A 23,491-nucleotide genomic window follows, 5' to 3' on the forward strand; every position below is an offset into this window, starting at 1 on the left:
ATCCTTGGTGCTTCCTGAGAGTCAGAAAAGTGGGATGGTTTACGACCATGATTTAAGATCAGTGGTGCTTACGTATGGAACAATTCAGCCGAATTGTATAAAGTTAGGGCATGCTCCCTTGTCCCTCTCAGTAGGGGACAATCAGAAGTCCATTGCCACAGGCAGTCCGCAAAGATCATGTCTGATATACCTGGATTCGCAGACAGGTCAGGTTGTGTTGATTGCTTGTCATTAATGTAATCTGTAGACAGTTATATTATAATAATAATACTGTTGAATGAACTGTTGAAGGCAGCTGTAGTGCAACTCTTTTGGAAGTCAATCTATTAAACTTGCTATTTTGTAACCACTCGAGCTAAAATCAAGCGGAAGTTATTGTTGATGGATTAACAACCCATAGTTGCAACAGTAACGGGAGAAATCCGCTTACAAACATTCACTTTTTTTAGAAACATCACACCATAGTTTCTTTTTTCACACGTTCTTTTTTGCAGTTCTAATCGAAATCGAAACACCGAAAGTCGAAGTGTTTTTCAGAAGACCCCCTCCTGTTATGTATCTTGAGCAGTTTCCCACATCCTTTTCCTGTGATGTGATAATTCTGGGCGCAGGATGAATGTAATTGGATTTGCTGCAGTCCGATGACAGCAGGCGATGGAAGCGAGCGCCATGCTGCTGCTGACAGGTGAAGGATACTTCCGATGCTGCCTGACATCCGGTGGGAGTGGGCGGGGATTTGAAAGCCAACCCATTCCTCCAATCTCGGAGCTCTAAAGCGGTGCTTGATAAACATTGATAGAAACAAACACCCAATGAAGCACCCAGGCCTCGTGGCGCAACGGTGGAGCGTCTGACTCCAGATAAGAAGGTTATGTGTTCAAATCACGTCAGGATCACAGTTTTTTCACTGAGAGCCGGTTTGAACAATTCTGCAATTCAAATTTTCTTTGCGTCTTCACAATGAACAGAACCCTGCTCTGAAGTCTGCCTCTGGTTCCCCAGTGTCAGGGAGGGAAGCACCTGATGACCTCATTTATTTAATGTAAAGAACAGAAGACAAACACACATCTTAGTTCAAAAACCACCCTGCAGGTGGACACATAGTGAGATAAACACAGGGCAGAGATGCAGACAGTATCCGGAAACATCGGTAAATAGACAAGAGACATGGATTGAGCGCTTTGTTAACAGAAAATTGTCTGAACCTCCACGGTCAATGAAAGGGCTTTTGTTGGCCGGTTTCCCATTGAACCGGAGAATTCGGGAGAGCTTGGGAGATGGTTGGTTCGGTTCCCTTGTCACCCACCAGCGGAAAAGTTTTGTCGATCCCACCCGACTAACTCCTTTCAAAAGCCACTCTGTCCAAAGCCAATATATCCTTCCAGATTAAAAGGGGATAAAACTTGAATAGAGCGTCACTGTGGATCAGTTTTCTCTCATTCAAAATTATCTGTTCAATGAAGTGAAAGATGCAGCTGACAAAGAATAAGGGAGCAGCCACTGTCTCCCTTTTTGGCAGGAGAAGAAAATCGATCTGTCTGTTTGTGGAGACCAAGTTCCAACATAATGTTTCCGCTCGGGATCGAACCGGGGACCTTTCGCATGTAAAACAAACGTGATAACCACTACACTACGGAAACCGATGATATAGTAGGTAACACAATGGACAGCTGAATGGTGTGCTCTCTCTGCTCGTACTTGGAATGTGTTGTTTCCATTGCAGCTGGAGACACAGACAGTGGCTGCTCCCCCTTATCTTTAAAAACTCGCATGGTAGTGGGTTTGAGCCCCACGTTGGGCGAGTACCGTTTTAAACTTTTATGCTGCTTCCACCCGCCCCCCTCCGTCTCACCGCGCACGATGGGGCCGCGCCCGGGCTGAATCTCTCCATTTTGGTTTCCACCCCTGTCGCAGCATGAAATGGTCCTCATCAAAGTCACAAATTATACCCTATGGGAATACCACCATGATAAACTATCCCTCCTCATCCTTCTCAATTACAATATCTCACCGTGCTGTTACGCTGTTAGACTAGATTCCTCTCTCTGCTCTTATTTGGAATGTGTTGCTTTTCCGTCTGACAACACTTAGTATCATTGTATTATGTTAGTCCGCTGGAGGAGATCATTCGGCCCCTCGTCCCTGTGCCGGGTAAAACACACGTATTCGTTCAAAATTCGTTCAGAGACAGATTGAGTGGTTTTTTTTATCAGAACATTGCCTGAACCCCCACAGTCTACAGCTTTCCTCCTCGCTAGCAACCACACGGCCTACTTTTGTGTCACCCGCAAATTTCTCAATCATGCCCCCTACGCTTAAGTCCAAATCGTTAATGTAAACCACAAAAAGCAAAGGACCAAGTACCGAGCCCTGCGGCAAAACACTGGCAACAGCCTTCCAGCCGCAAAAACACCCATTGACCATTACCCTTTGCTTTCGACCACTGAGCTAATTTTGGATCCAATAAGCCACATTCCCTTGGATCCTATGGGCCTTTACTTTTTCGACCAATCTGCCATGTGGGAATTTTTCAAAAGCCTTGCGACAATCCATGTAGACTACATCAATTGCGCTACCCTCATCGATCCTCTTTGTCACCTTCTCGAAAAATTCAATCAGGTTCGTGAGACACGACCTCCCCTGAACAAATCCATGCTGATTGCCCTTGATTGGTCCGTGCCTTTCGAAGTGACAGTTTATCCTGTCCCTCATTTGACATGGAGTCTTTCTCCTGCTTGCTGCAAGAACAGATAAGGCGGTGATCAGTGCTCAGGCCCGGCGAGCTCAGTCGGTAGAACATGAGACTTTTAATCTCAGGATCGTGGGTTCGAGCCCAATGTTAGGCGAGGGCCATTTTAAACTTTCATGCTGCTTTCACAGGCCAACAGTGCAGAAATAATGCAGAATAAAGCATGATATCGGTCGTCAGAATGGCCGAGCGGCCGACGGCGCTGCGTTCAGGTCGCAGTCTCTTCTGGAGGCGTGGGTTCCAATCCCACTTCTGACATTCCATATTTTTACCAAGACGTGGAAATATTTTATTTGTGGATTGGGCTGCAGCTGATGTTTCTGCCAAGTTGATTTGCTCCTCCCACAAAAGCAATTGGCTTTGTCATGCATATGTGTCTTGAGAAGTTTTAAATGATGAAATGGTTGACATATTAATGACCTGGAGAAAGAAATAGAACAGCAGTGGGAAGCAATAAAAACGCTGATCAATAGAGTCCAGGAGAAATATATCCCACGACAGAGCAAGAAAAAAATAGCCAGAAATGTCACACCAGGGTTGAATCAAGAAATAAGGACAAAATTGAAACGAAAGAAAAAGGCCCACACGAGACAATAAAGGAGAGAGGGGAATGTGAAAAGACTGGGAAAGAAGTCCAAAGAACTATTAGAAAGGCAAAAAGAAATATCAAAAAAGCAAAGTATTCTAGACACATCAACAGCCAAAGAAAATTTAGGATTGGAATAGGGCCACTAAGGGATACACACGACAAACTCACTGGCAATGACAGCGAAATGGCAGAAATATGAAATAATCACTTTTCTTCAGTATTTACCAGGGAGACTAATATTGTGGGCATGACAGGAGAAGAAGAGATCAAAAAATATATAATGACATTTAAGATCGAAATGGGGGAGATAATTCATCAACTAATCAAAGCTCGAGAGGAAATTTCCTGTTCGGAGCCGAACCAGAGTTTCAAACCGTTCAGTCACGCTAATTTCCATATTACTGTTCAGGAGCTCGTTTCACAGGGACACGATTACTGCGCTCCAATTAGAGAGGCTCAGTGAAAGGCGGAAATTGATCTATTAATAGAATCATAGAATAGGACAGCGCCATTCTAATGCCATTCGGCCCATCGTGCCTGTGCCAGGTCTCTGAAAGTGCTGTCCAGTTAGTCCCACTCGCCTGCTGTTTCCCATAGCCCTGAAAAAGTTTCCATCCAAGCGTTTATCCAATTCCCTTTTGAAAACTGTGAGTTGAGAAAAACAATATTGAAAGGGGTGCTGGGGTCTCTGCAGCGTCGATGTAGAGTGTGTGATGATTGAAGTTATCAAGATGGTTGCTTTACACATGGTATGTTGTGCAATCATCCTGAAATATCTTCAACATCCAATACAAATTAAATTGCAAACCTGACGGACAAACACTGGAAAACAAGTCACGAGTGAACGCAAATCATCTGGGACCCGTTTTCAGCCTCACGGCACTTTAAGTAAAGTGAAATAACTTTGCATTGAAAAGATTTGGAACTTGCATCTGTGCCTTTATCTGTTCCATTTCTTAAAGTTGCTGGTGACTGATGATGTACACGCCTCTGCTCGCTCTATTGAACAAGAAAGGAGGTGTTTGACGTTGACGGGACCTGTTGGTTATGAGCTTATCCTTTACATTGAGTCGGTTCGCGTCTTTTGAACGGCGTCAGCTTTAGCCCAGCGGTGAACTTCGCAGCAAACAAGTTCATCACCGTCTCACCGCGGGCGCTGACTGACACGTTTATTGTTATTTCTTTCAGTCCTATATAAATAGTGACCGTGATTTTAAATTTGCACTACGTGATTTTGAAGTAGTCTCCTTTAAATTTTTCAAAGGTGACCCCTAATTTATGATAGTCTGGACATTTCACCAGCCGTGTTGAAAACAAAACATGTCTTTACCTTTCGCGTCTTTTTTCGAAAGGCAAAAAATATATTTCCCGTGACCTCTGAAGGAAGACGAGTGCATTTCAGAAAGCTGAAGCAAGTTCACCGAGCTTAAATCGTCTGACCACGTTAAAGGCGATATATATATATATATATATATGTGCAAATAGTTGCTGTCTGTTTCTGTGGTTGTCTTTTTTCTGTGTGTGTCCATCTGCAGGTCGATTTTGAATCAATACCAGTGTTCGTGTCAGTTTGTTGCATGAAATAAATGAGGTTATCAGGCGCTCCCCTCCCTGCCACTGGGTAGGTACTGAGTCAGGGTTTAGACCAAACATCTGTTTCGTTTTGTGTGAAAAAGCAATTAAAACATTCATTCGGGAATTATCCAGTCTCATGTGAGCGGTGAAAGAAACAGTGAACCCGATGTGATTTGAACACGCAGCCTTTTGATCTGGAGTCAGACCTTTGCGCCTCGCACTCTGAAGACAGGATCCTGGATGTTATTATATTTTTTGAATGTTTCTCAAACACCGTTTCATATATTGGTTAAATAGATAGGGCTTATCAAATCTCCGCCAGATCCCACCGGGTGTGAGACAGTCTTGAAAGCAGCCTTCACCCCGAATATCACGCTGGCATTCATCGCCTGCTCCCAGCGGACTGCATGAACAGGGCTGGGAGATATGGACTTTGTTCACATCATTCAGCAATGTGAATCGTTAAATATTTAATCATTTTTAATGGGGACAAGGTTTACAAAATGAACCCGCCCAGTTCCGAACTGGGGACCTTTCGCCTGCTCGGCAAACGTGATAACCACTATACTACGGAAAACTGATGCTTCAAGCTTTGTGATATGGATATAACCCCTCAGCCAAACTAATTTCCGTATTACTGTCCAGGAGCTCATTTCACAGGGATACATTTCCTGCGCTGTATTTCGGAAGGCTGCAGAGAAGGATCGGTTGCGATGGTCAGGCAGGGAATCCCAGAGCATCGCGCCGACACAAACATTTCACTGTTTTTTTCATGTACCTGTTATCCGACCGCAGTTTAAACTATTGCGAATGGCATGCGCAGATGATAATATTCATTGAGTGTTTTCTTGCTCGAAACATCAGCCTTTACGGTTAACAGCCGAACGCGCGAACCGATTGCGCCACAGAGACCAACCGGTGCGGTTTCTTGCAAGATACACGAAAGCAGCGTGTCACCTGGCCAAAGTTTCATGTTGCAGCCACAGAAATGTCGTTGTCCATTATCAGTGTTACTTTTCCAGAAGTAAAGGAAGGAACATTGTTTGTGGAAACATGGAAACGGTCTGATCTCGCTCACAGCATCGATATCACCGCCAACCAGCTCTCCTGCAACCGGCGCGCTAATCGCTGCTTTGTCTGTTACTTGTTAGCACTGCGGGAGAGCCTTCGTCACACGGATTGCAGCGGTTCAACAAGGCGGCTCACCACCACCTTCTCAAGTGTAATGAGGGATGGGCAATAAATGACGGCCTCGCCAGCTACACCCACATACCATTAACGAATAAAAAAAAATATTAATTTCAGATTCTGCATCAGTTTGAGGTGCTGTATTGGATTAAGCTGTTGTATTTGTTTGAGGTACTTTATTGCTTTGAGATACTGTATTAGATTGAGATGCTGTATGAGTTTGAAGTATTAATTTATGTTTCAGGTTCTGTATTTGATTGAGGTACTGTATTAGTTTGAGGTACTTTATTAGTTTGAGATGATGTATTAGCTTGAGGTATTATATTAGTTTCAGATTCTCTATCCGTTTCAGGTATTGTATTAGCTTGAGGTACTGTATTAGTTTGAGGTACTGTTTTAATTTGAGAAGCTCTATCAGTTTGAGGTGTTATATTAGTTTGGGGTATCTGTATTGTAAGGAAAGAGTTAGTCTTTATATTGAATTAATATTAACCTTTACCTTTTGCCTCTTAAGTAAGGAAGTATAAATCTCTGTTGGGAGAATGAAACTACAATCATAAGACAGATTTGCTTCATTTTATATGCATGCATATGTTTAATATAGAGACGAGTAGATTCTGAAGTCCAGAAACTCTTGGATCGGAGCTGATATCATAATACTCATAAGTTTAATTATCCTTTTGATATAAACAATTCTTTGACAATCATAACAAGGCCTTTAAATCATTCAGAGCTGGTGTGTTTGTGTGTCAGACAGCATTGTGTGCTGTTCGTCTTACCAGCTTCAAAGGGAAGCAGGAGAGGTGTGAGATATGTATGATTGCTCCGTATCATTCCAAGCTGACGCAGCGGGAAAGGGCTGCACTGGTGAGAGATAAACACCATTCTGGTCTCTGGTCAATGGGCAAGCCCATATGTTTTAACTAACAAGTTCAAAAGTTATAGTTATAATTGATGCCTAAAGCAGAACACCTGGCTGTGCGGAAGGAGCCTGTTTGCACCACAAGGCGACATCTAGTGGAGGAGTGCAGTTTGGTGATGAGGGAAGTGATCCTCTGATGACATCGAAAATTCTGGAAACCCTCAGCAGGTCAGGCAGAATCTGTGGAGAGAAAAACAGAGTTAATGTTTCAGGTCAATGACCTTTCATCAGAACCACGTTGGGCAGTTGTGTTTGGTAATAGTATGAAACATTGGAATTGTTTCACTCATGTGGGGTGATTTGGGTACTTTTCTGTCTTTGGAAGTTGAAGAGTAAAATAAGGGCTCATCCGGGATTTGAACCCGGGACCTCTCACATATTTGGACAGACAACCCCGAAGCGAGAATCATACCCCGAGACCAACGAGCCCGTTGACAAAAACCAATGCATTCAAGAGCCAGCCGTCGTAAAACCGTTTTTGTTGGCTATCCTTGATAAGCAATTATGAGGACAGGTTGCAAAGACCAGACTTGCATTCCCTTGAGTGCAGAATATTAAGGGATGATCTAATTGAGGTGTTTGGATTATTAAAGGATTTGACACGGCAGATAGAGACTATTTCCTCTGGTGGGGAGAGTCCAGAACAAGGGGGCATAACCTTAAAATTAGAGGTGGGCCTTTCAGGGTTGATGTCAGGAAGCACTTCTTCACACAAAGGGGAGTGGAATTCTGGAACTCCCTCAAAAAGCAGTTGAGGCTGGGGGTCAATTGAAAATTTCAAAACTGAGATTGATAGATTTTGGGGCTGATTCGGGAGTTTAATGACTTTGACATTTTTTCCCTGTGACTTGGAGATTTTCGATCGATGAAATATTCGTGAAAAGAGTCAGTGCAAAGAGAGTCAACAGTTCATGTTTTCCCGAGACACTTCCTTCAGAGCTAAGAATGAAAAGTTTCTCATTTCCATAGTGCAGCGGTTATCATGTTCACCAGTTACACGCAGAAAGTCCCCGATTTAACCTCGGAGGGAAGCATGTTGTTGGGACTTGCTCCCCATAAACCTCCAGGGTCGAGTTTGTTCATGCATGAAAGGGGCTACAAACCTTTTTAAATTTAACAACGGCTACACCAGATTCCTGGTATAATAAGCACTAAACACTTTTAAGCAGACTCCTAAAATACAGTATGTAAAACGGGAAGGGATAAAAGTTCATGACATACAAAACACAAAGATTTATTGACGTTTTAATTGTCACTTGGCAAACAAGTTAGCATTTCATTCAGTGTGCAACAGAACGTATTAATGGCGATTAAAAAAACATTAAATGTCTCACAGACTTGAATTATTTTTGTGCAATGAACTATTCCCAACCACAAGGGAACACTGCATCAAACATATATATTTAAGTATATAATAAGTATATATAATATATATATATATATATATATATAATCTATGCCATTAGTAGACCTCGTGGTGAAACGGTAGCGCGTCTGACTCTGGATTCTGAAGGCTGCGTATTTAAATCATGTCGAAATCACTACTTCTTATACCATTCACATCAGCCTGGATAATTTCGGAATCACTGCTTTTTAACAATAAACGAAACTTTGCTCACTAGTTCATTGTTCATTGCTCCCTGTCATTGATAATTGCAATGAAATATTAATCTAGCTAAGCCGGAGAACAAAATATGAAACAAGCGAAACAAGTACTGAGCAAAATTATTTGCAATGCTTGGGGGGAAGTGCAGCTGAAAAGCAGAAGATCTGAATGGAATGATCAATGATTGAGCGGAATACATTGCTCGACTTTTACTCGATTGCCTTCTTGCACAGCACCTCACAAACCCGTGACCTCAACCACCTAGAAGGACAAAGGCAGCAAGTGCATGGGAATAACACCACCTGCACGTTCCCCTCCAAGTCACACACCATCCCGACTTGGAAATATATCGGCCGTTCCTTCATCGCCGTTGGATCCTGGAACTCCCTACCGAACAACACTGAGGGAGAACCTTCACCACACGGAATGCAGCGGTTCAAGAAGACGGCTCACCACCACCTTCTCAAGGGCAATTAGGTTTGGGCAATAAATTCTGGCCTTGCCAGCGACACCCACATCCCATGAACGAATGTAAAAAATCTCTGTGCTCCTCCAATTCTGGCCTCTTGCGCATCCCCGATTTAAATCGCTCCACCATTGGCGGCTGTGCCTTCAGCTACCTACGCTCTGGAAATGCCTCCTTAAACCTCTCCGCCTCTCTCTCCTTTAACACATACCTTAAAACCTACCTCTTCGACTAAGCTTTTGGTCACCTGTCCCAATATCTCCTTATGTGGCTTAGTGTCAAATTTTGTTTAATAACGCTCCCGTGAAGCACCTTGTGACGTTTTACTACGTTAAAGGCGCTCGACAAATGAAGGCTGTGTCCTCTGGTTATCGACCCTCCTGCCAATGGAAACAGCTTCTCCCCATCCATTCTATCAAAATCCCCTCATAATTTTGAATACCTCTATTAAATCTCCCCTTAACCTTTTTTTGCTCTAAGGAGAACAATCCCAGATTGTCCAGTCTCTCCACAAAACCCATCCCTGGACACGATGCAAGGCGGAGGTTTGCAACCAGGTTTGCAAATTATTGCCAGTCGGGAGCTGGACAAATCGAAAGGAACCGAAATGACAAACAGCTTTGTGAATCTGTAGATACGCTTTGGGAAACGGAATTGGAGGCGAATAAAAGACTGACCAGACAGGCGGCCAAGACGCAGCTGAGTCGGCATGTCCCCCTGGAACAGTTACTCTGATGAAATTCAAAGGTCGGAGCCATTTAAAGCGCTCCCAGTGACTGCGGATCAGGGATCAAAACCTGACATCAGCATCAGGACGCTTAGAATACTTTTTCTTTATTTGTTCATGGGATGTGGGCGTCGCTGGCGAGGCCTGCATTTATTGCCCATCCCGAATTGCCCCTGAGAAGGTGGTGGTGAGCCGCCTCCTTGAACCGCTGCAGTCCGTGTGGTGAAGGTTCTCCCACAGTGCTACTGAGTGACAGACAAAGCACCGGTGGGCGCGCCGGTTGCAGGAGAGCTGGTTGTCGGTGATATCGATGCTGTGAGCGAGACCAGACCGTTTCCATGTTTCCACAAACAATGTCCCATCCTTTGTTTCTGGAAAAGTATCACTGATAGTGGACAATTGCATTTCTGTGTCTGCAACTTGTAACTTTGGCTAGGTGACACGCTGCTTTAGTGTATCTTGCAAACACATGCATTGGGTGGTCTCTGTGGCGCAATCGGTTAGCGCGTTCGGTTATTAACCAAAAGCTTTGGTGGTTTGAGCCCAACCATGGACGAAAGTTGCACCTTTCTCTTCCCACTTTCGGATTCGTTGCCTCATTCTGATCGCCCTGAAGCCTGTGCCAGGTTTTAATTCCTGATCTGCAGTAACTGGGAGCACTTTAAATGGCTCCGATCTCTTAATCTCGTTTCAAGTTTTCGAATGTGTGATTTGGCGACAAGAAAACACTCTGTGAACAATGTCATCTGAGCATGCCTGATTCGCTACAGTTCAAACTGCGGTCGGATATCAGGCACATGAAAAACAGTGAAATGTTTGTGTGGGCGCGATGCTCTGGGATTCCCTGCCTGACCATCGCCACCGATCCTTCTCTGCAGCCTTCCGAAGTACAGCGCAGTGAATGTATCCCTGTGAAATCAGCTTGGCTGAGGCGTTATGTCCCAAACACGGGACTGCAAGCTTCAGGTTTCCGTAGTGTCGTGGTTATCACGTTCGCCGAACACGCGAAAGGTCCCCAGTTCGAAACCGGGCGGAAACCTTGTTCCCATTTAAAATGAGTAAATATTTAACGATTCACACTGCTGATTAAATGTGAACAAAGTCCATAACTTGCAGCCCGCTGAGAGCAGGCGATGAAAGACCCGTGTTATTGGGGGTGAAGGCTGCTTCCAATACTGTCCCACACCTGGTGGGACCTGGCGGAAATTTGATAAGTCCTATCCATTCAACCAAGGTGGGATAAATGAAACGGTGTTTGAAAAACATTCATATATATAATAACATCCAGGATCCAGTCTTCAGAGTGCGTGGCGCAAAGGTCTGACTCCAGATCAAAAGTCTGCGTGTTCACATCACATCGGGGTCACTGTTTCTTTCACCACTCACATTAGGCTGGATAATTCCCGAATGAAGGTTTTAATTGCTTTTTCACAGAAAAGAAACAGGTGTTTCGCCTAAATCCTGACTCAGCACCGACCCAGTGGCAGGGAGTGGAGCGCCTGATACCCTCATTTATTTCATGCAACAAACTGACACGAACACTGGTATTGATTCAAAATCGACTTGCAGATGGACACACACAGAAAAAAGAGAACCACAGAAACAGGCAGCAACGACTTGCATATATATCTGTATACATTGCCTTTAACGTGGTCAGACGATTTAAGCTCGGTGAACTTGCTTCAGCTTTCTGAAATGTACTTGTCCATCCTTCAGAGGCCAGGGGAAATATATGTTTTGCCTTTCGAAAAAAGACGCGAAAAGCAGAGACATGTTTTGTTTTCAACACGGCTGGTGAAATGGCCGGACTATCATAAATTAGGAGTCGCCTTTGAAACATTTAAAGGCGACTATCTAAAAATCACTTAGTGCAAATTTAAAATCACGATCACTATTCATTTTGGTCTGAAAGAAATAACAATAAACATGTCAGTCAATGCCCGCGGTGAGACGGTGTCGAACTTGTTTGTTGTGAAGTTCACCGCTGGGCTAAAGCTGACGCCGTTTAAAAAACGCGAACCCACTCAATGTAAAGGATGAGCTCATAACCAACAGGTCCCGTCATCGTCAAACACCTCCTTTCTTGTTCAATGGAGGGAGCAGAGGCGTGCACATCTTCAGACACCAGCAACTTTTACAAATGGAACAGGTGAAGGCACAGATGCAAGTTCCAAATATTTTCAATGCAAAGTTATTTCACTTTATTTAAAGTGCCGTGAAGCTAAAAACGGGTCCCAGATGATTTGCGTTCACTCGTGACTTGTTTTCCAGTGTTTGTCCTTCAGATTTGCAATTCAATTTGTATTGGATATTGAAGATATTTCAGGATGATTGCACAACATACCATGTGTAAAGCAACCATCTTGATAACTTCAATTATCACACACTCTACATCGACGCTGCAGAGGCCCCAGCACCCCTTTCAATATTGTTTTTCTTAACTCACAGTTTTCAAAAGGGAATTGGATAAACGCTTGGATGGAAACATTTTCAGTGTTATGGGGAAACAGCAGGCGAGTGAGACGAACTGGACAGCTCTTTCAGAGAGCTGGCACAGGCACGATGGGCCGAATGGCATCCGTATGGCGCTGTCTTATTCTATGATTCGATTAATAGATCAATTTCCTCCTTTCACTGAGCCTCCCTAAATGGAGCGCAGTCATCGTGTCCCTGTGAAATGAGCTCCTGAACAGTAATACGGAAATTAGCGTGGCTGAGCGGTTTGAAACTCTGGTTCGGCTCCTGGCAGGAAATTTCCTCTCTAGCTTTGATTAGTGTATCAATTATCTCCCCACTTTCGATCTTAAATGTCTTTACATATTTTTTGATCTCTTCTTCTACTGTCATGCCCACAATATTAGTCTCCCTGGTAAATACTGAAGCAAAGTGATTATTTAATATTTCTGCCATTTCGCTGTCATTGCCTGTGAGTTTGTCGTGTGTATCCCTTAGTGGCCCTATTCCTATCCTAAACTTTCTTTGGCTGTTGATGTGTCCAGAATACTTTGCTTTTTTTGATATTCCTTTTTGCCTTTCTAATAGTTTTTTCGACTTCTTTCCCATTCTTTTCACATTCCCCTCTCTCCTTTATTGTCCAGTGTGGGCCTTTTTCTTTCGTTTCAATTTTACCCTTATTTCTTTATTCATCCCTGGTGTGTCATTTCTGGCTCGTTTGTTCTTGCTTTTTAGTGGGAGATATTTCTTCTGGACTCTATTGATCACCGTTTTAAATGTTTCCCACTGCTGTTCTATTTCTTTGTCCAGGTCATTAATATGTCAACCATTTCACCGTTCGAAACTTCTCAAGTCACATATCCATGAAAAAGCCAGTTGCTTTTGTGGGAGGAGCAAATCGACTTGGCAGTAAAATCAGCTGCAGCCCAATCCACAAATAAAATATTTCCACGTAACAGTAAAGATAACAAATGTCAGAAGTGGGATTCGAACCCACGCCTCCAGAAGAGACTGCGACCTGAACGCAGCGCCTTTGACCGCTCGGCCATCCTGACGACCGATTTCATGTTTCATTCTGCATAATTTCTGCACTGTTGGCCAGTGAAGGCATCATAAAAGTTTAAAATGGCACTCACCCAACGTGGGGCTCGTACCCACGATTAAGAGCTTCGTGCTCTGTCCGACTGAGCAAGCCGGGCCTGAGTATTGTTCACCGCCTGATCTGTCATTACAGCAAGCAGGAGAAAGACTCCATTTCGAATTATTGCAATCAATTCTGAGGGATCGGATGAACTGACACTTCGAAAGTCACGGATGAATCAAGGGCAGTCAACATGGATTTGTCAAGGGGAGGTCGTGTCTGACTAACCTGATTGAATTTTTCGAGGAGGTGACAAGCAGGATCAATGAGGGTAGCGCAATTGATGCAGTCTACGTGAATTTTAGCAAGCCTTTTGAAAAGTTCCCACATGGCAGATTGGTCAAAAAAGTAAAGGCCCATGGGATACAAGGGAATGCGGCTTGTTGGATCCAAAATTGGCTCAGTGGCAGGAAGTTAATGGCCGACGGGTGTTTTTGCGGCTGGAAGGCTGTTTCCAGTGGGGTGCCGCAGGGCTCGGTACTTGGTCCTTTGATTTTTGTGGTATCCATGAACGATTTGGACTTAAATGTCGGAGGCATGATAAAGACATTTGCGGGTGACACAAAAATAGGCCGTGTGGTTGATAGCGAGGAGGAAAGCTGTAGACTGTGGGGGTTCAGGCAATTTTCTGATAACAAAGCACTCAATCTATCTCTGAACGAATCTTGAACGAATACGTGTGTTTGACCCGGCACAGGCACGATGGGCCGAATGATCTCCTCTTGTGGACTAACATAATAAGATGATACCAAGTGTTATCAGATGGAAAAGCAACACATTCCAAATAAAAGCAGAGAGAGGAAACTGGTCTAACAGCAAAACAGCACGTTGAGATATTGTATTTGGGAAGGATGAGGAGGGATAGTTTTTCATGGTGGTAGTCACGTAGGGTATCAATTGTGACTTTGATAAGGACCATTTCATGCTGCGACAGTCTCTGGTACTGTGTGTGAGTGTGGGATTCATTCCGTATCTGTCTGTCTCTGGTACTGTGTGTGAGTGTGGGATTCATTCTGTATCTGTCAGTCTCTGGTACTGTGTGTGAGTGTGGGATTCATTCTGTATCTGTCAGTCTCTGGTACTGTGTGTGAGTGTGGGATTCATTCTGTATCTGTCTGTCTCTGGTACTGTGTGTGAGTGTGGGATTCATTCTGTATCTGTCAGTCTCTGGTACTGTGTGTGAGTGTGGGATTCATTCTGTATCTGTCAGTCTCTGGTACTGTGTGTGAGTGTGGGATTCATTCTGTATCTGTCAGTCTCTGGTACTGTGTGTGAGTGTGGGATTCATTCTGTATCTGTCAGTCTCTGGTACTGTGTGTGAGTGTGGGAGTCATTCTGTATCTGTCAGTCTCTGGTACTGTGTGTGAGTGTGGGATTCATTCTGTATCTGTCAGTCTCTGGTACTGTGTGTGAGTGTGGGAGTCATTCTGTATCTGTCAGTCTCTGATACTGTGTGTGAGTGTGGGATTCATTCTGTATCTGTCAGTCTCTGGTACTGTGTGTGAGTGTGGGATTCATTCTGTATCTGTCAGTCTCTGGTACTGTGTGTGAGTGTGGGATTTATTCTGTATCTGTCTGTCCCTGGTAATGTGTGTGAGTGTGGGATTCATTCTGTATCTGTCAGTCTCTGGTACTGTGTGTGAGTGTGGGATTCATTCTGTATCTGTCAGTCTCTGGTACTGTGTGTGAGTGTGGGAGTCATTCTGTATCTGTCAGTCTCTGGTACTGTGTGTGAGTGTGGGATTCATTCTGTATCTGTCAGTCTCTGGTACTGTGTGTGAGTGTGGGATTCATTCTGTATCTGTCAGTCTCTGGTACTGTGTGTGAGTGTGGGATTTATTCTGTATCTGTCTGTCTCTGGTAATGTGTGTGAGTGTGGGATTCATTCTGCATCTGTCAGTCTCTGGTACTGTGTGTGAGTGTGGGATTCATTCTGTATCTGTCAGTCTCTGGTACTGTGTGTGAGTGTGGGATTCATTCTGTATCTGTCAGTCTCTGGTACTGTGTGTGAGTGTGGGATTCATTCTGTATCTGTCAGTCTCTGGTACTGTGTGTGAGTGTGGGATTCATTCTGTATCTGTCAGTCTCTGGAACTGTGTGTGAGTGCAGGATTCATTCTGTATCTGTCAGTCTCTGGTACTGTGTGTGAGTGTGGGATTCATTCTGTATCTGTCAGTCTCTGGTACTGTGTGTGAGTGTGGGATTCATTCTGTATCTGTCTGTCTCTGGTACTGTGTGTGAGTGTGGGATTCATTCTGCATCTGTCAGTCTCTGGTACTGTGTGTGAGTGTGGGATTCATTCTGTATCTGTCAGTCTCTGGTACTGTGTGTGAGTGTGGGATTCATTCTGTATCTGTCAGTCTCTGGTGCTGTGTGTGAGTGTGGGATTCATTCTGTATCTGTCAGTCTCTGGTACTGTGTGTGAGTGTGGGATTCATTCTGTATCTGTCAGTCTCTGGTACTGTGTGTGAGTGTGGGGTTCATTCTGCATCTGTCAGTCTCTGGTACTGTGTGTGAGTGTGAGATTCATTCTGTTTTCTGTCAGTCTCTGGTACTGTGTGTGAGTGTAGGATTCATTCTGTGTCTGTCAGTCTCTGGAACTGTGTGTGAGTGTAGGATTCATTCTGTATCTGTCAGTCTCTGGTACTGTGTGTGAGTGTGGGATTCATCTGTATCTGTCACTCTCTGATATGTGTGTGAGTTTGGAATTGATTCTGTATCTTGTCAGCAGTGTGTGTGAGAGTTTGTGATTAATTCTTTATGTAAAACTGTGTGTTAGTGTGGGAATCTTTCGGTATCTGTCAGTCTCTGGTACTCCATGTGAGTGTGGGATTCATTCTGTATATACAGTCTCCAGTACTGTATGTGGGAGTTGAATTCATCCTAGATATGCAGTTACTCATACTGCATGTGATTGTGGGATTCATTCTGTATATACAGTCTCCAGTACTGTATGTGGGAGTTGAATTCATCCTAAATATGCAGTTACTCATAATGCATGTTAGTGTTGGATTCATACTGTACCTGTCAGTCTCTGGCACTGTGTGTGAGTGTGGGATTAACTGTGTGTCTGTCAGTCTCTTGTACTGTATGTGAGTTTGGGATTCCTTCTGCATCTGTGAGAGTTGGAGTCATTCTGTGTCTCTGTGTCTCTGGTACTGTCTCTGAATGTGAGATTCATTCTGTATCTGTACGTAATTATTCTGTACAGGTTACATTATGGCGTTCAATATTGTAGCTTTAATATCTCGATGTTTAAATAGTTTTACTCATTGTTTAATTGGTAAATATGGACATACTTTAGGATATGATGCTGGAGGTTTTAATCCGATAATTTGTGTGCTTTTTGGAGTACTATTAAATCTGTATCTCTGTGAGTAATGTTGTGGATATTAATGTATCTTTCAAACTGATAAGGTGACATTTTTGAATTGGTATGTAATGTGTATCTCAGTCTGCACTAATAGAATTGACAATCTATCTTTAAATCTCATTCTCCGAGTACATTCTGAACAAGTATCTAATTTGTTTCTCAGGTTTACTATCTTTCAATATTTCTCAATCTGATACTCTACCTGAGTTTTGGACTTGTGTGCAATTTGTATCATATGATAAACTTTTCGAATGGATATTGCATGTATTAAAGTCATGTGTGAGAGTTCTGGGCTAGTATTCAATTTGAATCTCGGGGTACATTATTGGGATTCATTCTGTACCTTTGAATCGGGTACCATGTGTGATTTCTATCTGGTATTTAATTCGTAGCTAATTTTGCTCTATTGTGAGATTGACACAGTGCCTTTCACTCTGAGAGTGTGATTTTGGACTGGGATTTTTGTATCTACCTGTCAGCGGGACTGAGTTAGGGGGAATGGAACAGTGCCAGCCTCGCCTACTCTGCTTGACTGTTGGATTGAAAATGTGTCTCTGGAAATTGTGATCAGTGCGGGACTGACTACTCCTGCTGTCTGAGACTGTGGAACTGATGAGCTGTCTGTGTCTCTGTGCTCTGTGAGTGATAATATACTTACTGTGTGTGAGAAGGAGCTGGCTGTACTGTTCCTTCTGCCTCGGGTGGAGGAAGCATCACATTTATTCTGGATCGTTCAAGGGTTTGCCTGGAGAAAGAAAATGATCTCTTGTTACTCAGGAACAGGTGAGGTAGAAAAGACAGAAGTGATCAGTTTAATATCTCTGTTAATGATCACTTTGAATATCCACAAATGAAATCCAGTGATACAAACAGTGTCAGTGTCTGACTCCACTGCAGTACTGCAGCACTCAGCTTCTGCATACCAGGTGTGTTGGGCTGTTTTACAACAAGTTAATGACATCCAGACACGGCCCAACCCCTGCACTGATCCATGAATGGGACTACCCGATGGGGCAGGGACCTTTGTACAGGTCAGGTTTCTAATCCCCTCTCCCATGGGACTAACCGTTCAACCGAAACCAAACAGCCGCTGTTTAAAATGTGTCCTTCACACTTCTCACCTGATGCCTGCAATAGATGCTCTTTGTATAACTCCCCACATCCTTACTGTCCGGCTCTGTTTCCACTCTTCACTGTCCAATAACAATAAACAGGGTGAGGCTGGAACTAAACCAGGACCATTCACTACTGGTTTGGGGAGAGAAAGCAGCAATGATTTTAATAGCAGGTTCTTCCCATTCTCTCTCCCTTCCCCTGGACACACCCTGTACACACACAGCCCGAGAATGACCTCTCCCTTCCCCCCTCTCACTCCATGTTCCGGGACCAGTTCCTGATCCACTTCGACTCTTACAAACAGCCCCCCGGATTCCCCCTGAACTTCCTCCGGACTCAATGCCGATCTCTGAGCCCATCTGCCGACACGGTCCCGAAGCGATCATCTGCTGTAACGAGGCTGCTCTTTGCTCCCTTCCCCCGGGGGCCGTGATCTCTCCATTCCCGGCTGTTTTAAACCATCTTCTTCCGCTCACTGAGGGAATGGCGCCCACAATTCACAATCCAGAAATCGATGGAAACTATCCCCAATTGGAATTTTTCCGAGCAATGGAAGTGCGTCTGGGGGAGAGGTCATAGGAATGGGGTCCACAGGCAGTGCAGGAACAGGCACCAGAATGGGAAACAGATGGGATTCCACCAGTGCCTAACGCTGGAATCCAGACTGACTTTACAATCTCCAACTATTAAACGAGATGTTTCCATCCCTGCTGTTTCTCTCGGGGTCTTTTGATGGGAAATGCCTTTCAGAGATAAAGTGAGCGGCTGTGAAATCAGCCAATGGATTCTCTTCATTAATGGCCCCTATAATGTGTGACTGGGAGAGGATTTCTCAAACCAATCCTGGAGAAACATGGGAGGAAAGTGGGAGTCGGTGTATTTGCTGGGACCGTGTGGGGTTAATATCAGGCAGCAACAGTCGCAGATTAATTTAACCGGAGTGAAACTGTAGGTCACTGAGAGTAATATCGAACAGCCCTGAGCTGTGAAACTGCAGATAGTACAACAGGCATTAGAGGGTTAAATGTGACCCATTGTTTCTGTCCCTCTCTGTACTGTCCCCGAGTGTGGGATTAATAGTGTTTCTGACCCTTGTACAATATCAGTGAGAGATGAGATTGCAACTTCTGTCTCTCCAACGCGATCTTTCTGGATAAAACGGCACTTTACCGGTCAGTCTGGAACTAATACTGTTAACGTCTGTCTGTCACTGTGTCTCACCGCTCTCTCTGTCTCTCTCACAGTGTCTGCCTCCCTCTCTCTCTCTCTGGTGCTGTATATGAAGGTGGATACTGCTATTGAGCGTGATTTGGACACAGATCGGGAGTGTAAGACTGATACTGTCTCTCTCTCTCTATTGCTGCACATGATAGTGGGATACTGTCTGATATAAAATAGAGAGAATGAGATGTCCGGGCCGGGCCTCACTGTAACTGGGGATGTGTTCGGCTCCAGTCCCAGTTCATGGTCATGATCTTTTCACAGATTCAGGGCGAGAGTCTCTGTGAGACGGTAACACTGGCGGAGAAACTCCGCGTCATAACTCAAACCCCAACACATGAGATTCTCCAAATAAGCTGGAATAAGGTGTTTGTGAAACGCTGAATCCGTCTCGGAGGGGATGTGTGGGGAGATAGAACAGGGAAACAGACTGAAATGGAGGAGCCGAGTTGACTTTTTATTGAATGGACTGTATTTAGGCAGGAATATTAACGATTTCTCATTGTAACGGGGCTTATTTGAAAGCTTCGGGTTTTGGGAATCCTTGAATATGAAGCCCGGGTCTGTCAGGGTTTGTGCGGAGCGCTGAGGTTCGGTTCTATTATCGATAAACGGTTTGAAACTGTCGGATGGAGAGAACTGGAGGTGGAGCTGGAAGATCAGAGGCCGCTCTCCGCTCTGTCACTCTGACTGTCTCCTCCCCTCCCGATTTCTCTGTTTAATCCCCCATATGGAACCAAAGCGGGTCGGTGGACTCTAAACACGGTTTACTCGTTAACAGGACGAAAGGCGAGTAATGTTCCTGATCTCCTGGGCACCAGACAATTCACTGTTATTTGTTTCTGTACAGAGTTACATTTCAGTGATTCCCCAGTGAGTTTGATGCGTTATGTAAATAATCCAACAAAATAGAACAGAAACGGAGCGAAGCGCTGAATCCCACAAATGTAGAAAGGTTAGTCGAGCAGTTCTGGTGATTCTTTACGAGCCCAGCATGGCAAGTAGTTTAAATAAATACAAGAAATCTGGTGATGTGTGGGCTGGGGTCTATAAGTCACCGTTTAAAGTACCGGACTGTGGTCACTGCCCCGACTCCAGTCCCATTAATACCTCATCTCGTCCACAACGAGAAAAAAGCAGCTCAAAGCCACACTGGTAGCATGATATCAGCGTCTCCCTTCAGACAGTAACCAGTCCTTTCACAGATACAGAGGGTGGCTCTGAAAAGAGCCTTTACATCGAGTTACATTGAAACTACAGCAAAGAAACAGGCCATTCGGCCCAACTAGTCTATGCCGGCGTTTATGCTGCTCATGAGACTTCTCCTTCCTTACTTCATTTAACCCTATCGGCATATCCTTCTATTCCTTTCTCCCTCATGTGCTGATCTATCTTCCCCTTAAATGCCCCGATGTTATTTGCCTCAGCTACTCCTCGTCGTTGCAAGTTCCACATTCAAACCACTCTCTGGGTAAAGCAATTTCTCCTGAATTCCCTGTTTTATTTGTTAGCGACTGTTTTATATTTATTACCTGAAGTTTTGGACTCCCCACAAGTGGAAACATTTTCTCTGCATCGATCCGAACAAAACATATCATTATCTTAAAAACCTCGATCAGATCAACCCTCAGCCTTCTCTTTTCTAGTGAAACGAGACCCAGTCTGTTCAGTCTTTCCTGATAAGAATATCCTCTCATTTCTGGTATCATCCTTGTGAATCTTGTTTGCACCTTCTCCAGTGCCCATATGGAGACGAGACCTGTTCACAGTATTCCAAGTCTGGTCTAAACAAGGTTCTATACAAGTTTAACATAACTTCTTTGCTTTTCAACTCTATCCCTCTAGAAATGAATCCTAGTGTTTGATTTGTCTTTTTATGATCTGATTAACCTGGGTCGCTACTTTTAGTAATTTGTGTATCTGTACCACTAGATCCCTTTGCTCCTCTATCCAAGCAGTGTGTGACCTCTTGATTCTTCATTCTGCAAGTTTATTAATGTCCTCTTGCATTTTGATGCATTCTTCCTTTGTATTAACTGAATCCCCCAATTTGTTGCCGTCCACAAATTTTGGAATTGTACTTCCGATTCCCGAATCCAAATCGTTAATGTAAATTGTGAAGAACAGTGGTCCCAGCAACTGGAACTCCACTTCCCACCTTTTGCCAGTCTGAGTCGTGACGCTTAACCTCTATTCTCGGCTTTCAGTTTTGTAGCCAACTTACTATCCATTCTGCCAGCTGATCCTGACTCTACGAGCTCTGAACTTAGCCATGAGTCTACAATATGGTACATTATAGAAGACCTTCGGAAAATCCAAATATATCACCTCTACTGCATTAAACTTGTCTACACTTTCTGTTCCTTCTTCAAAGATTTCAATCAGGTTGCTCCAGTCCTTTGGGTTATCAGATTAAGCCTTGGCCGGTTTACGTGTTCTTGGAGCTCACAATGCTGGTTTTCTTTGGCAGCAGCACGGCCTGGATATCAGACAACACCCTGAGCGATGGTCACCCGTCCCAGCAGCTTGTTGAGCTCCTCGTCGTTGCGGATGGCCAGCTGCAGGTGTCTGGGGATGATGCGGGTCTTCTTGTTTGTCCCAGGCCGCGTGGCCGGCCAGCTGGAGGATTTCAGCTGTCAGATACTCGATGCACATCAGCCAGATAGACCGGGGCTCCGGCACCCACACATTCAGCACAGTTCCCCTTTCGCAGGAGCCTGTGAACACGGGTAACAGGGAACTGCAGTCCGCCCCGGGATGAGCGAGACTTGGCCTTGGACAGAGCTTTACCGCCGGTTTTTCCTCTTCCAGACATTTCCACAATCTCACAAACACTTTCACAAAGAATGAAGAAATCCTCCCGCACTCGCCCTTCTTATACCTTCTGGAGGAATACAGTGGGGGCACTTGTGATGGGTCTCTCTCAGAGTGTTCACACTGACCGCTCACCCTCACTGATATTCTATCTTTGAACTGCTGTAATATTGTCCTTTAGTAATATTGCTGCTCCTCCTCCTTTCCCTATTTCCCTGTCCTTTCTAAAGATCTGATAGACTTGAATATTAAGCTGCCATTCCTGCCCAGTTGGTCGTCAGGTCTCTGTAATGATTTAATGTAATTATTTAACTTTACTCAATGGCTGATGTGAGCTGCGGTAAAATGTATTTCCAGCTGGTCAAGTATTGCAGGTATCGACTGTCTCTTCAGTCCGATATCAGGTGAAGAATTACTGGCTGGTGTGGAATTTCCATTGATTGGGGGTTGGCGAAATCTACTGGGCGGAAACAGGAACTGCAACAGAGCGAGAAAGGATCCGTCAGAAACCAGTGAAAATGAAGAACAAAATCCAACAGCCTGCAGTGTCTGTTCAGGATCTGATGTTTGGGAAATATTTTATTGTCGATTATTTTCAGCGATGGTGGTACAGTGGTGAGCATAGCTGCCTTCCAAGCAGTTGACCCGGGTTCGATTCCCGGTCATCGCAATTAAGTGTGTTTATTATTTTATTTCCATCAGAAACTCTGAAGTTTATAATCGAATTTGATGCAGTTCAGTTGGATATTGTTTCCAAATCATAATCGGGTGTAATTATAGTAAAATGTTTTCAACCTTCATTTCTTTTCCCCATAGAAGGAAAAGAGGAAAAACATGCTGGAAATATTGTGTTACCACGGGTCTAATGAGAGTGAGGAAGGGAAATTATATGTTAGCCTTTGTTGTAAGGGTGTTGGAATATCAGGGTAAGGAGGTCTTGCTGCAATTGTAGTATGAGGAAATATTGTGTAAAATTGGCCAATTTTCGGTGGAGTTTAGATGAATGAGAGGTGATCGCATTGAATTGTATCAAATTCTTAGACGGCTTGACAGGGTCGATGCTGAGAGTCTGATTCCCCTGGCTGGAGAGTCAAGAACTAGAGCTCATCGTCTCAAGATAAGGGGTCGGCCATTTCGGACCGACGTTGAGGAAACATTTCTTCACTCAAAGGATTGTGAATCTTTGGAATTCTCTACACCCCAGAGGGCTGTGGATGCTCAGTCGTTGAGTTATATTCAAAGCTGAGATCGATAGATTTTTGGACTCGAGGGGAATCAAGGGATATGGGGATCGGGCGGGAAAGTGGAGATGAGATCGAAGATCAGCCATGATCTTATTGAATGGCGGAGCAGGCTCGATAGGCCATATGGCCTATTCTGCTGCTATTTCTTATGTTCTTCTGTTGAGAGCTTTATTTCCAAGTGTGCTGACGACAATAATTTATGATGTGGAGATGACGGTGATGGACTGGGGTTGACAAATGTCAGGAATCTTGCAACACCAGGTTATAGTCCAACTGTTTTATTTGAAAATCACAAGCTTTCGGAGG

General features: G+C 44.2%; 4 non-coding genes across 4 annotated transcripts; 2 read left to right on the forward strand and 2 right to left on the reverse strand.

The window, feature by feature from the left end:
• Positions 1–1,567: 1,567 nt before the first annotated feature.
• On the reverse strand, positions 1,568–1,640 carry trnav-uac (transfer RNA valine (anticodon UAC)). Its single transcript has one exon. It is a non-coding gene; the product is annotated as a tRNA-Val (tRNA).
• A 1,284-nt stretch (positions 1,641–2,924) lies between these two features.
• On the forward strand, positions 2,925–3,007 carry trnal-cag (transfer RNA leucine (anticodon CAG)). Its single transcript has one exon. It is a non-coding gene; the product is annotated as a tRNA-Leu (tRNA).
• A 10,241-nt stretch (positions 3,008–13,248) lies between these two features.
• Positions 13,249–13,331, reverse strand: trnal-cag (transfer RNA leucine (anticodon CAG)). Its single transcript has one exon. It is a non-coding gene; the product is annotated as a tRNA-Leu (tRNA).
• A 9,208-nt stretch (positions 13,332–22,539) lies between these two features.
• trnag-ucc (transfer RNA glycine (anticodon UCC)) lies at positions 22,540–22,611 on the forward strand. The gene has a single exon. It is a non-coding gene; the product is annotated as a tRNA-Gly (tRNA).
• The last annotated feature ends 880 nt before the right edge of the window (positions 22,612–23,491 follow it).

This window comes from Heptranchias perlo, unplaced genomic scaffold (genome assembly GCF_035084215.1).
Source record: "Heptranchias perlo isolate sHepPer1 unplaced genomic scaffold, sHepPer1.hap1 HAP1_SCAFFOLD_52, whole genome shotgun sequence".
NCBI lineage: Eukaryota > Metazoa > Chordata > Chondrichthyes > Hexanchiformes > Hexanchidae > Heptranchias > Heptranchias perlo.